This window comes from Pinus tabuliformis, chromosome 1_2 (genome assembly GCF_031772625.1).
Source record: "Pinus tabuliformis cultivar Carrire ecotype Pingquan chromosome 1_2, CPIR1, whole genome shotgun sequence".
Lineage (NCBI taxonomy): Eukaryota > Viridiplantae > Streptophyta > Pinopsida > Pinales > Pinaceae > Pinus > Pinus tabuliformis.
This window is the reverse complement of record NC_142298.1, coordinates 1,041,306,061-1,041,320,064: the sequence shown is the minus strand read 5'-3', so window position 1 is coordinate 1,041,320,064 and position 14,004 is coordinate 1,041,306,061.

The following is a 14,004-nucleotide window of genomic DNA, read 5'->3' as shown; positions in this document are numbered from 1 at the left end:
AAGATCTGGCCGAATTAATGCTCGCTCCACCTAGAAGCAGAGTATCGTCGGCAAATTGGGCATGGTTTATGTCTTTGACTTTATGCACCATTCTGAGTCCTGGCAGAATTTGGACTTGCTGACAGAAGTCGAGCTGGAAACTAAGCACTGAGGCTTGAATAGCATAGAGAAGCGGTGACAACGGACAGCCTTGTCTTAATCCCCTGGAAGCTTTAAAAAATTCAGTCGAACGACCATTTACCAACGGTGCAATCCAAGGAGAGGCGATGCAGGCTTTCACCCAATTTATGAATTTTATTGAGAAGCCCATTTTCGTCATAACAACAAACAGAAAGTCATGCCTCACCCTGTCAAAGGCATTAGCCAAATCGAGTTTTATTACCATTCCTTTCTCTTTCCTCTGGCCACTTGAGTGAACTGCCTCTTGTACCAGCACAATATTATCCAGTATCTTTCTCCCTTTAATGAAGCCTCCTTGGTTCTCCGGTATGATGTCCGGCAGAATATTCTTGAGGCGAATGGATATTATTTTGGTAATCAGTTTATAGCTAGTATTACACAGCGAAATGGGTCGAAATCTACTGAAATCTGAAGCTCCTTTCTCTTTCGGTATTAGTGCAAGGAAGGCTGAATTGGTACTGCCTCCTATATTTGCGCAGTATTGGGACTTCCTAACCATTCTCAGAAGGTCTTTATTGATAGTTGACCAGCAAGACTGAAGGAACCTAGCAGTGAACCCATCAGGCCTTGGCGCCTTATCCGGTTCCATGCAATCCAAGGCTTTCTTGAGCTCATCCATGCTGATCGGAGCAGTCAGCATATTATTGACAGGGTCTTGCACACAGAGGGGAATTAGATTATACGGATAGGCTTGAGGATTTATAGGCTGGTCATCCGGCGCTGAATAGAGATCTTTGAAGTAAGAGAAGGCTGCTCTTTTGATGCCTTCAAAGTCTTTAACCACTGCATCATGGGAGCGAATTTCAGAAACATTTTTGAATTGCTTTCGGGCTTCGGCATGCTTGTGGAAGAAACTAGTATTTTTGTCGCCGGCTTGCAACCATAAGTTTCTGGATTTTTGTCTCCAATACTCCTCTTCGTCTCTACTGGCTTTATGAAGGGCTTTTTGCAACTCAATTTCTTTTTGGAGCAGACTTTGGGTAATAATTGAATTCTCCATTGATGTTTGGAGGACAGCAAGATTTTCTTCAGACTCTTTTCTCTTGGCAGCAGGAGTTTTCAAAGCTTTAGCCCACTCCTTGAGTCTTCTCTTAAGAGCCCGCAACTTTTCTTCCCACACGAAGAAAGGGGATCCCTGTATTTTCTGGTTCCAGACTTCAGAAACCACCTCATTGAAATCCTCTTGCTGAATCCACAAAGGACTAAATCTAAATGGAATGGGGCCAAGAAACCCATCCATGGAGAGCTCGAGACTTATGGGTTTATGATCGGAGGTGCAGTTGGGCAGAATTTTGGATGAGGCCATTAGACCGCTAGTAAGGAAGGAGGCTTGGATTAGGAATCTGTCCAAACGAGCAGCTATATGGCTGGGGCCTAATCTTTTATTAGACCAGGTGTATTTCCCAGCTGAAGGTTTGATGTCCTCCAGATCCCAGCCAATCATTATATCTTCTACCCATTCTCTAGCTGGATCCCTTACAGGGGAACCACCTTTTTTCTCTTCAGCGCCTAGAGTAACGTTCAGATCCCCTGCAATAATGATGTTTTCTGGATTTTGCAGTAAAAGAAAGGACTGCAGCGAGTCCCAACAAAATTTTTTCTCTGATGGGGAGACCGGAGCATAAAGATTAAACATACTTACTTGTTGACCAGAGTCTTTGTGTAGGAGCTGAGTGAATATCCAGTGCTGGCAACTTTCTTCTTGAATCAAGTCGTATTTGGAGCTGTCCCAGAAGGAGGCAATCCCACCAGAGGCACCTCTAGCACTGACTGCTCTACCAGGGCCTTTGCGCCAGAATGTTTTGCTGGATTGGAGGAGAAGAGTGTCCTCCAGCTTTGTCTGCTGGATGAGAAGGATTTCAGGCACATGCAACCTCACAATGTCTTCCAGGGCCTCTTATTTCAGCCTGCTACTTAATCCTCTGCAATTTCAGGAGACGTATTTCATTATTTATTGGATTGGGGGGGAGTGGCTCCTTTTGGAGCCTTGTTATGCTTGCGCCCGGATCTGGTGTTCATCATTCCCTTGAGAGTTTTCTGGGAGCCTTGGAGAACATCCATGTAGGTTTTCTCCTCTCTCTGTTTCTTCTTGGATTTCCGGCCCCTGGTCGATTTGATAGGAGATATTTGTGAGCTGTCTGATTCGGATTCTCTTTCTTCTGTTTCTTCCCCTGAGTCAGATGCAAGACTAATGTGCTCGTCGTTGCCTGCTTTTTCTCCTTGATCTGCTTTGGCTAGGTGGGCATTTGATTCTTCTTCGGTATCTTTCCTTTTCTTCGGCTGATCTTGAGGTTCTTCATGGTTCTCTGAGGCCTCCACCTTTTCACCTGAGGATGTGCCTTCATTTGAGACTGGTTTGGACTTGTCATTGGGCTGGGGATTCCCCTTTGGTCCTGTCTGCTTCTTCTCGTTTGGCTTTGAGACTACCTTTCCCTTTTTTATTTCCTTCCATCCTTCTTCTTCCTCTTTGTCCCCTGATGGTGCTTTGGGGCAGTTTCTTTGAAAATGGCCGTGCTCATGGCAGATTCTGCATTTAAAGGGCAATTGCTCGTAATCCAGCTTCTGGAAGTGGTGCCAATCTCCCACTGTAAGCTTGATGGCTTCCGGTAGTCCAGCTTCGAGGTCAACTTCCACGCAGATTCTGGCGCAGGTGTATTGGCCCTTGTTATCAGCTTTGTCGATGAATCTACCCAGTCTGTTTCCTATCTTTTGCAGAGATTGATAGCTCCAGCAGTGTATTGGCAGATTGGGAAGCCGAACCCAAACAGGGACCTCCTTTGGAACATCGACTGAGGGGTCAAAATCGGGTGTCCATTTATTCAGAAAGAGACCTTGATTTCCCATGAAATATGGGCCATTTCTGAACACCAGATCTCGGTCTTCCTTGGTAGTGAATTCGAATATGAAAAAGCCCCTTCCAACCGCGTAACTGATCACATTGTTGGGCAGCAGGGGTCTCCAGTTTCGTTGAACCCATTCATCAGTCGATTTTGTGGTTGGCCACCGACCCATAAATTGCCCCACTAAGCCTCTGTCAGCCAAGGCAAGGGCGATTTTGATCGTTTGGTCTTCTGGTAAAGCGATTTCTGGAATTTCATCCAGCTTTTTGATAAACTTCGGGACTTCAGGGTGAGATCGTTTTTTCCCCTCTGCGTTAGAATACTTCGGAAGGCTTCTGCTGGTGTTAGCGGAGGGGTGGGAGAGGGCTCCGCACCCCCTGGTGCAGCCATGGCGGCGGCAATCGTTCGCAGACCTAGCTTGGTCGCGTATCAGAGCGCGCACGTTTTTTTTTAGATGTTATAGTTATAATATAACTAAAAATGATAAAAAAACTAAAAATTATAATAAGTCATAGTTTCATAATATTAATTTTCATCCATTTAACATGATTTGTAAATCAAAATTGTATGCTTAAAAAATACATTGTATATAGTACAACATCGAGTTCAATTAATGGTTCACTAATCTTATTTATAAAAAAAAAACAAATATCATATTTAAAATTAAAATTCAACTTTTAAAATTTTGTTGATAATTTAAACAAATTATATATAACTTACATTTAAATTTATCAAATTATATATTTAAAAGAATAGAATTGTTGTTGATGTCTCATTAATTTAATTCATATGAAATTTTAAAAAATCGCATTAAAATGGGATTTCAACATTTAAACTATTGTTAAGAACATAAAAAAATTATTTATAATTAAAATAATAATCCATTCAGTTATGCTTTAAATATAATACAATTAGTTTCGTATGATTTTTCGTGAGGGGCTCTTACTTTATGGACATGAATATTGACATCACAGATAATAATAATAAATCATATCAAGATGTAAATTTTCATCTAGTTAATAAAATGTCACTAAAGAATTTAATTTTCACAGTAATATTAATTATAAATAGATAATAAACACTAATAGAAGTTTGGTTGAATAATTTAAAATAATATTAAAAAAGTAATCAAACTCCAACATAATTCATATAATCAATTCATTAAGCTAAAATATGTGTTTATAAGTCAATTTCATAGCAAAAAGTGTGTCATCAATCAAAGTTCCCTTATCAATCACAAAGTTCCTTGTTGCAAACAAGTTGGCCTTGGTAAATCCATTAGTTTCTATGTGAATCCCTTGATATGGGATTCTTTTCTACTCTAACCTTCGGACAATACGTTTCAAGAATCAACATTTTGTATACACTTATTTACTTTCCAAATGAATCTCAAAAGTAGACAACACAATATAAAAGCAGTAGTCCACTCATTAGCAATAATACTCCTTCATAGATACAAAATGACCTCTTGTTGTCTGAGAGATAGGTAATTGGAAATCTTGTGGTCTAAAATGGCTAGGATTTCCAATGAAGGACATGAGAGTTGTTCTATTTGGAAGAGAAAAAAACCCTTTTGGAATTTCCCCCATGATATTATTGAAAGAAAATTTCAAACACTGAAGCATTTCCAAATTCTTGAGAGTACTTTGAATTGTCCTTAATAGGGAGTTGATAGAGAGATATAAGCTCATAAGATTATAAGTTCTAATTAAATTTGGAATAGAGCCTAACAATGCATTTTAAGATAAATTCAATGACATATCGATGAACATGCTACTTAGAAATTTGAGAAATGAAGTCTATGTGATTTTCCATTTTGAAATTATAACATATTTATACGATATTTAACAAACCTCTATCCACTTGAAGCTAGTGAGTCCAACTTAAAAATAAAACCTTAGATTTCATCACTCTCTACTTTAAGAATAGGAGCATAGAAAAAAAACCTCAATCTTCATATCTCATTGTTTTATCAATAAGATTAACTATCAAATTGAAGTGTTGAATAGGATATAAGAACTTTACTACAAGAAGCCAAATATCTACATGGTCAACAAGAGTCCTTTGAAAACAACCAGGGTTGAAAGGGTAAGGACGTCTCTTAAACATGTGTGCAAAAATATATGAAGATAGAAAATTTATAGATCATATAGTTATAATATAACTAAAAAAGATCAAAATTACTAAAATCTATAATAAGTCATAGTTTCATAATATTAATTTTCATGTCTTTTAGCATGATTTGTAAATGAAAATTGTATGCTTAAGGAATACATTGTATATACAGTTTCATTCCTGGGTTTTGTCTTACCGAATTTTTTGGGATGGGTCGAGGCTTTTTCTCTGTTTGTTATAGTACAACATCAAGTTATTATATTGAGCAAATTATATATTTAAAGGAAAATACTTCTTATTGATGTATCATTAATTTGATTTATATGAAAATAAATAAATAAGTAAATAATCACATTTAAATGAATTTTCAATATATAAACTATTGTTAATAACATAAACAAATTACTTATAATTAAATTTAAAATAATAATAATCCATTCACTTATGCTACAAGGATAATACAATTAATTTCCTATGATTTTTTTCCTATTTCTTTCCTAGGGGATCTTACTTTGTGGATATGAATATTGACATCATGGCTGATAATAATAAATCGCATCAAGATGTAAAATTTTCATCTAGTTAATAAAGTGTTACTAAAGCATTTAATTTTCACATTAATATTAATTATAAATAGATCGTAAACATTAACAAAAATTTAGTTGAACAATTAAAGATAATATTAAAAAAAGAATCAAACTCCAACATAATTCATAAAATCAATTCATTAAGCTAAAATATGTGTTTAAAAGTCATAGATGTTTTTTTAAAAATAATCATAGCCTTTCAATTATAGAAAAACAAAGAGCGGAATGATTTTTTAAACAACTAAAAATATTGACATTATGAATGGATAATAAAATAAACGAGTTGCAATTTATATAATATTGTGTTGCAAAAGCATGCACTTTTTCTTTTAACAATAATGGCATATAAATATAAATACTAAAAGAGATTTACTTCAATAATTATAAGTTAAAAACCCAAGTGTCATTGTATGAATAATAGCAATATTGAAATCTTCTGGTATTGCAATTTTCACAAACTAAAATGAAGAAGAACTATTGGCATTTGATGCATGTGCATCACTCCTTGTTGCATTTGTATTGCTAAGCAAATTAGATATGCTTTGTCTTAATCTCCTAGAAGCAACTTCATTTGCCCCCAAATCATTTCTGAGCCTCTCCAATACCGATGCTACATCTCTCATAGTTGGTCGTTCATTGGGTGAATCTTTTGAACAAAGCAAAGCAACCCGTATCAAAGAAAAAATGCAATTGAATACATTATTTTCTTCAAATTCATCTCCATCCACCTCCCTAAGAAGGTTGTGATCAATTACCTCCTTTACTCTACTCGGAAAGGCCAGATTTACCCACTTGTGCAAGTTAAGTCTCCAGAAAACATATCATTAGTTGGTCGTTTCCTGGTAAGCATTTCCAATAACAAAATGCCATAGCTGTAAATATCTCCTTTGGTAGACATTGGCTCACCGAATCCATACTCTGCATTCATGATAACATTCATCAAATTTTACTCTATTGGCCCATATAAAAATGTTGATGAGACATTTAGAAACGAAAAGTAAACATTTAACATTCTAAATGTCATACCTGGTGCAATATAGCCCATAGATCCTCTCAAAGAAAGTGATGAAGTAAGTGACTCGGTGGAGGTTTCATCAACTAATCTTGCAATACCAAAATCAGTTACATGCCCCAACATGTCTTCATCAATAAGCACATTATTGGGTTTTAAATCACAATGAACTACCTGCACAAAAGAATCATGATGGAGATATTCAATGGCATGGGCCACATCTATTGCAATGTCCAATCGTGTCTTTAGTCCCATTTCACAAGCATCTTCACCATTGTTGTCATTTGTACTAGGATACAAATGCTTCTCGAGGCTTCCATTAGACATAAATTTGAACACTAAACCTTTGAAATCAATGTTGCAACATGAGGTTATGATTTTCACCAGATTTAGATGTCGAACCTTTTGCAAGATGCTACATTCTGCTTTAAAACTCTTTTCAGCCTTGTCCTTTAGCAACTGGAAAACTTTTACAGCAACAAGTGTGCCATCACTCAAAATTCCTTTATAAACAGAACCAAAATTCCCTGTTCCTAATAAGTTGGTCTCAGCAAATCCATTAGTTGCTATATGAAGCTCTTGATATGAGATCCTTTTGTGCTCCAACCTTTGCAAAATGGCTTGTGAGGAATCAAAGTTTTGCACAGGCATATTTCTTTTCCAAAGGAATCCCAAAAGTAAACAACATAATATAAAAGCAACAACTCCACTCACTGGCAGTATCAGTCTTTTCACAAGTGCAAAATGATGTCTTGGTGTTTGACATGCAGGCAGTTGAAATAGTTGCGGTCCACAAAGGCCAGGATTTCCAATTAGGGACATGACAATTGTTCTATTTGCAAAAAACCCTCCTTCTGGAATTTCCCCTGTGAAATTATTGAAAGACAAATTCAAGCTTTGAAGCATTTTCAAATTCTTGAGTGTGACCACTGGTATTACACCTGATAAGTTGTTGGAAGAGAGGTCTAGGCTTGCAAGGCTTTGTAAATTTCCAAGTGACTCAGGAATAGACCCTTGGAAGGAATTGTGAGATAAGTTCAATAATTGTAGCTCATTGCAACTTCCAAGTGCAGGGGGGATTTCCCCAGTCAATTGATTGAAAGAAGTGTCTATAGCTTGAGCCATTGCAATTTTACCAATCTCAGTGGGCAAGGAACCTTCTAATAAATTCCATGACAAATTCAAATAGAATTGTAGATTAGAAAATTTCCCAATTTCATGTGGTATACTTCCGGAGAGCCTATTGTGAGATAGGTCAAGCAATTCCAAATTTATACAATCTCCTAAGCTGGAAGGTATGGTCCCTGATAACTTATTGTGATGAAGATGGAGTCTTCTTAGTTGTTTAAGGAGTGAAAGGGAATTTGGAATCTTTCCGGAGAGACTATTTCCACTAAGGTCCAAGAGACCAAGGTGTTGTAAGCTTTCAAAATCATCAAGAATGTTTCCTTCTAAATTATTGTTACTTAAATACAATCTTTCTATTTTTACAAGTTTTCCTAATGGTGGAACATTACCATTTAGAAAATTTTCACTTAAATTTAATAAGATTAGGCTGCTAAGATTACTTATATGTGGAGGAATGTTTCCTTGTATTTTATTATTTGATAATAATAGCATAGATAAATTAGTAGAAAATCTACCTATAGTAAATGACAAAACACCACTTAATTTATTGTTGTTCAAGCATAAATACTTTAAGTGAGAACAATGAGTAAGAGCGGTAAGAAAAGGCATGTTTATAGCATTTCCACTATCTAGTTGATTGCTATTCAAAAATAAGAATTCGAGAAAAGATAACTTACCCAACTCTATAGGCACTGTCCCACTCAGCTTGTTATGACTTAAATCGAGTTGTACTAAGTTAGAAAAATTTCCAATAAACTTTGGAATCTCTCCACTAAGTTGATTTAAAGCTAAATCGAGATATTGCAAGTTTAACATATTTGACAAAGATGTGGGAATGCGACCTGAAAAATCATTTGAGGCTAGAGAAAGTCCTTGCATACGGGTGAGGCTACCCAATTCTTGTGGTATAGAACCGGTGAGACTGTTTAGTTGCAAATTCAAAACAGTCAACGATGAAAGGTTTCCCGAGGAAGAGGGAATGCGACCTGACAAATCATTTGAGGAAAGAGAAAGTTCTCGCAAACAGGTGAGGCGACCCAAGGAAGAGGGAATGGTACCTGTCAGCTCGTTGTGTCCCAAGTTAAGGCGTTGTAATTGCCAGAGGGAACCCAACTCAGTCGGGATATTTCCGGTCAGATGGTTGTCTGAGAGCAGCAGGAGAGTCAAATTTTTGCAGCTGATGAGTTGACTCGGAATAGGACTGGTCAGACTATTGTATTCCAAACCTAATTCAATCAGCGATGAAAGGTTTCCCAAGGAAGAGGGAATGGTACCTGTCAGCTCGTTATCTCCCAAGGAAAGCACTTGAAAAAGCGGAAGGGAACCCAACTCGCTCGGGATATTTCCGGTCAGGTTGTTGAAGGAGAGCGCCAGAAGAGTCAAATTTCTGCAACTACAGAGTTGAGTTGGGATATTTCTGTCCAAGCCAGTGTTGTCCAACCTGAGCTCCCTCAAACGAAAGAGGCGTCCCAATTGATTGGGGATATGACCAATGAGCTCATTGCCTGTGAGAATGAGCGTGCAGAGAAACGACAAATTGCCGAGCGATGGAGAAATGGGACCGCACAAATCCATGCCAGTGAGGTCGAGGGAGGCCACTCTGTTTGGATGGCAGCGGTTGCAGGTGACGTCGGTCCAGTTGCAGAAGGGGTTGGCGGGAGTCCAATCTGCGAGGGAATGATGTGGATCGCTGGCAATGAGGTTCCTGAATGCCACCAGGGATTGGTGGTCATTGTGGAAAGAGTGGGATCCTTTCCCAGGGGTGAAGGAAAAGATGAGGAGGAGAAAGAGCAGATGAAAAGCAAAAGAAAGAGAGGGCATGGTGGTTGAAATCGCAGCCTCTGGGAGAGGGGAGGGGAGAAATGCAGTGAGTATAGGTGGAGATGTGAGTGAGTATTTATAAAGGGCAAAAAGGAGAGAAACCGAGTGTTTCGGTGTCGTGAAGAATATGTAGTACCGTGTATAGTGTGAACTTAGAAGGAGAAGGCATGAATCATGAGGCCGTTCCTCCTGTGTCAAAAGAAGTCAAAGAAGTCTTCCAAAAGTCTTCCACTGCTGAGAAAAGTGGTTTCTGATGTTGTCGTTAAAACATATATAATTATAAAGTTTGGTGTGAATGGTTTCCCATTCAACTTGATCATATAAAATGGAAACTTTGGGTAATTTGAAAACAGGTTAATGTTAGTCCAAAACTAAAATCGATTACCAATAGAAGCACGAACTCCGTGTCTAAGCGATATGTAAACGATCTAATATCCCATCAATAAATATAAGTTGCTTTAATTTACTACTGATTTGATAAAACATTTTTAAATTTATTATTTAAGAAAGATGAGGCTAACAAAGATTTCGCAATTTTTAGACTTTCATAAATTTTATTACGTTAATTTCGGTATTGTAGAGTTGAGTTGAGTTGTTAGAAGATATACCACAATAAGTAGACCCAATGAACAATACTATCCTTCATTATATTGTGTATTGTTGATTGATTCTAGTGAACCAGAAAGATATGAAGAAGAAATGCAGGTAGAAACCAGGAAGAAGTGGGAGCAAGCCATGGAAGAAGAGATGGATTCCTTGATGCATAACCAGACTTGGGACTTAGTCAAGTTTCCTGCAGGTAAAACAACATTGCAAAATAAATGGGTTTACAAGTTGAAGGATGAAGATGGAGGTAAATAGAGGTATAAGGATAGACTTGTAGTGAAGGGGTTTGCGTAAAATAAATGTATAGAATTTGATGAGATTTTTTCTCCTGTTGTTAAAATGACTTCAATCAGAACTATTTTAAGTCTATTGGCAGCAGAAGATTTACATCTTGAGTAGTTAGATGAAAAGACAACCTTTATCTATGGGGATTTGGAGGAAGAAATATACATGCATCAGCCACAAGGGTATGAGGTCAAATGGAAGGAGAAGTTAGTATGAAAATTGAAGAAGAGCTTGTATGGCTTAAAACAGGCTCCAAGGTAGTGGTATCTAAAATTTGAAAGGTTTATATTTGAACAAGGTTATACTATATTATATTTGTATTATATGTAGATGACATGCTTGGTGCAGGGTCTAACATGTAGGAAATAAATTTTCTCAAAGGAAAATTGGCAAATTCATTTGCAATGAAGGATTTGGGTGCTGCAAAACAAATCCTTGGTATGAGAATAACTAGAGATAGGAAAAATCGCAAATTAACATTGTATCAGAGTGAGTACATAGAAAAGGTACTGGGAATATTTAATATGCAGAATACAAAAACAGTTAGTACACCTGTGGCTAGCCATTTCAAACTAAGTAAGGAGATGTGTTCCAAGACTCGAGAAGAGATGGATTATATGTGTAAAGTTCCATATGCATCAAAAGTTGGAAGATTAATGTATGAAATGGTCTGCATAAGGCCTGATATTGCACATGCAATGGGAGTTGTAAGCAGGTATATGAACAATCTGTGAAAAGAGCATTAGCTGGTAGTAAAGTGGATTCTCAGGTATTTGAGAGGTACCACAAATCAAGCATTATGATTTGGTGGTTTAAACATTGCTCTACAAGGATATGTTGACGAAAATATGGCAGGTGATAGAGATAACAGAAGGAGCACCATAAGGTATGTGTTACTATAGGTGGAATAACTATCAGTTGGGTTTCAAAATTGTAAAACATTGTTGCACTTTCAACAACGGAAGCAGAGTACGTTGCTGCTATAGAGGCTAGTAAATAAATTATTTGGTTACAAAGGTTTATGGACGAATTGGTAAAGAAGATGGAGATGGGAAGGTTATACAGTGACAACCAAAGTGTCTTCATCTTGCAAAGAACTCAGGATTTCATTCCAAGACTAAACATATACAATTCAAGTACCATTTCATATGGTCAGTGTTGGAAGATGGACAGTTGAAGTTGGAAATGATACACACTAGCCAGAATCCTTCAGATATGTTAACAAAAGTTGTAACTAGGGAGAAACTGAGATTCTACTCAGTTTCAATTGGTCTTCAAGTATGATGGTGAAGATGAGAAACAACTAGGTTGAAAGTGGAAGAATTGTCCAACAATTGAAGCATCGATGGAGTTGATATAATCAGTCTCCAAGTAGGAGATTGTTGGATGTGGAGCCTAATTATCTTCCTAATTCAGAGGTCATGTTTCAGCGACGTTTGGATCCCAATCCCTGATGGTGGGGTGTGGGGGCAATTGTTCCCCCTCCCCTCCACCCACTATTGCTGCCTGGAGGGTCCATGGGGGGGCTCCTACATATTTTGATCCCCCCCTGGTGGGGGTTCAAGGGCAGCGCCCCCGAAGCTAAAAATAGATGAAAATTTTCCTTGTATAATATTGTAATTTCATAGTCAATCTGGGTCGTTCATTAAGCAGATGATCTAATGGTAGAAGTTATGTTTAATTTAGGGTTTTTTGTCCTAGAAGGAAACCCATCGGTTTATATGAAGGAATTGTATTGCAAATGTGTATTATTATGTTGAACGAGACAGAGAGAGGACATTATGTGAGAGAGAAGAGGAAATTACAGTGGATCTTTTGTAGATTGTATCTCTTCATTTTGTTGGATAATATAAAAGGAAGGACTGGTTGTTTCTTCTTTGACATAGCCCAAATTGGGTGAACTACCTATATCTGTGTCTCTCTTGTTTTACGTGTTTCTGTATTTTGTGTATTTCATTTCTTCGTTAATTAATTTCTAACATAATTCAGATCTTTTTTCTCTATATTTTCAAAGATATTCCTTGAGGAAGTTGGGTCTCTTAAATTCTCCTAAAATCAAACCTCAAAAATAGTCAATGTGTTATTATTGCCATAATTTTCTTTCTTGGATGTTCCAGACTATGAAACTTGGAGGATTTAGAGAAAATATCTCAAGGTATATGTGGTAGAAATTTTTGAATTTGGTCCTCTATAATTTACAAGATATACTATATGGAATATTTTGGTTTTAGAAAAATAAATAGTGCACATAAACTAATTAATGAAACGCCCCTTCAAAATGTGGTTTTTATCGATGGTGATTAGATAATGTGTGGGAATTGTTTGATAAAATTCTTAGATAAAATGTGATACCCCATAGCCCTCATGTGGGATTAAGGGTTGGGTGTGTTACAAAGTGGTACCAGAGATAATTGTTAAGCTTGTGAAGAAGAAAACGTTTAAGGTACCACGTATGTTGCACTAAATTTTATTATGTTTATGAACCCAATTTCATATTTAATCAATAGATATATTAACTTTGTTAGGAATTAAGTGTTGATTGCTAGGTTTGCAGGAAAATAAATAAATTACATAGATATAAATACTAATAAAATTTTACGTCAACAAGTATAAGCTAAATGGAAAATTCCATTGTATGAATAATAGCATGAATAACTATGGTAACGTAATTTTCATAAACTAAAATGTAGAAGAAATATGGGCATTTGATTCATGTGTATTACTCCTTATTCCATTTGTATTTCTAAGGAAATTAGATATGCTTTGTCTCAATCTCCTAGAAGCAACTACATATCCCCCCCAAATCATTTCTAAGGTTCTCCAATATCGTTACCACATCTTTCATAGTTGTTCATTCATTGGTTTAATGTTTTGAGAAAATCAAACTAACTCATAGCACATAAAGTAATTGTATACATTATTTTCTACAAATCCATCTCCATCCACCTCACTAAAAATACTTAAGAGAAATACTTCCTTCACTTTGTTTGGAAACACTAGCTTCACTCACTTGTGCAAGTTTACATTTCCAGAAAAACATGTCATCTCAAAAAAAATTGGTTGCTTCCTAGTAAGCATTTCCACTAAAAAAAATATCATAACTATATATATCTACTTTGGTAAACACTATCTCAATTAATCCATACTCCATATTGAAGTCAACCTTCATTATATTTTACTTTACCACTGTGTACAAAAATTGTTGATGAGGAAAAACAAGTAAAATTAATGTTCTAAAATGTCATACTTGGGACAATTTATCCCATGGATTCTTTCAAACCAAATGTTGAAGTGAGTTAGTACGGGTTGCATTCATTAATTTTTCGATACCAAAGTCCACTATATGGACCATCATGTCTTCATCCAAAAACACATTATCGGATTTCAAATAAAAAAGTACCACTTGAACAAAAGAATCATGATGAAAGTA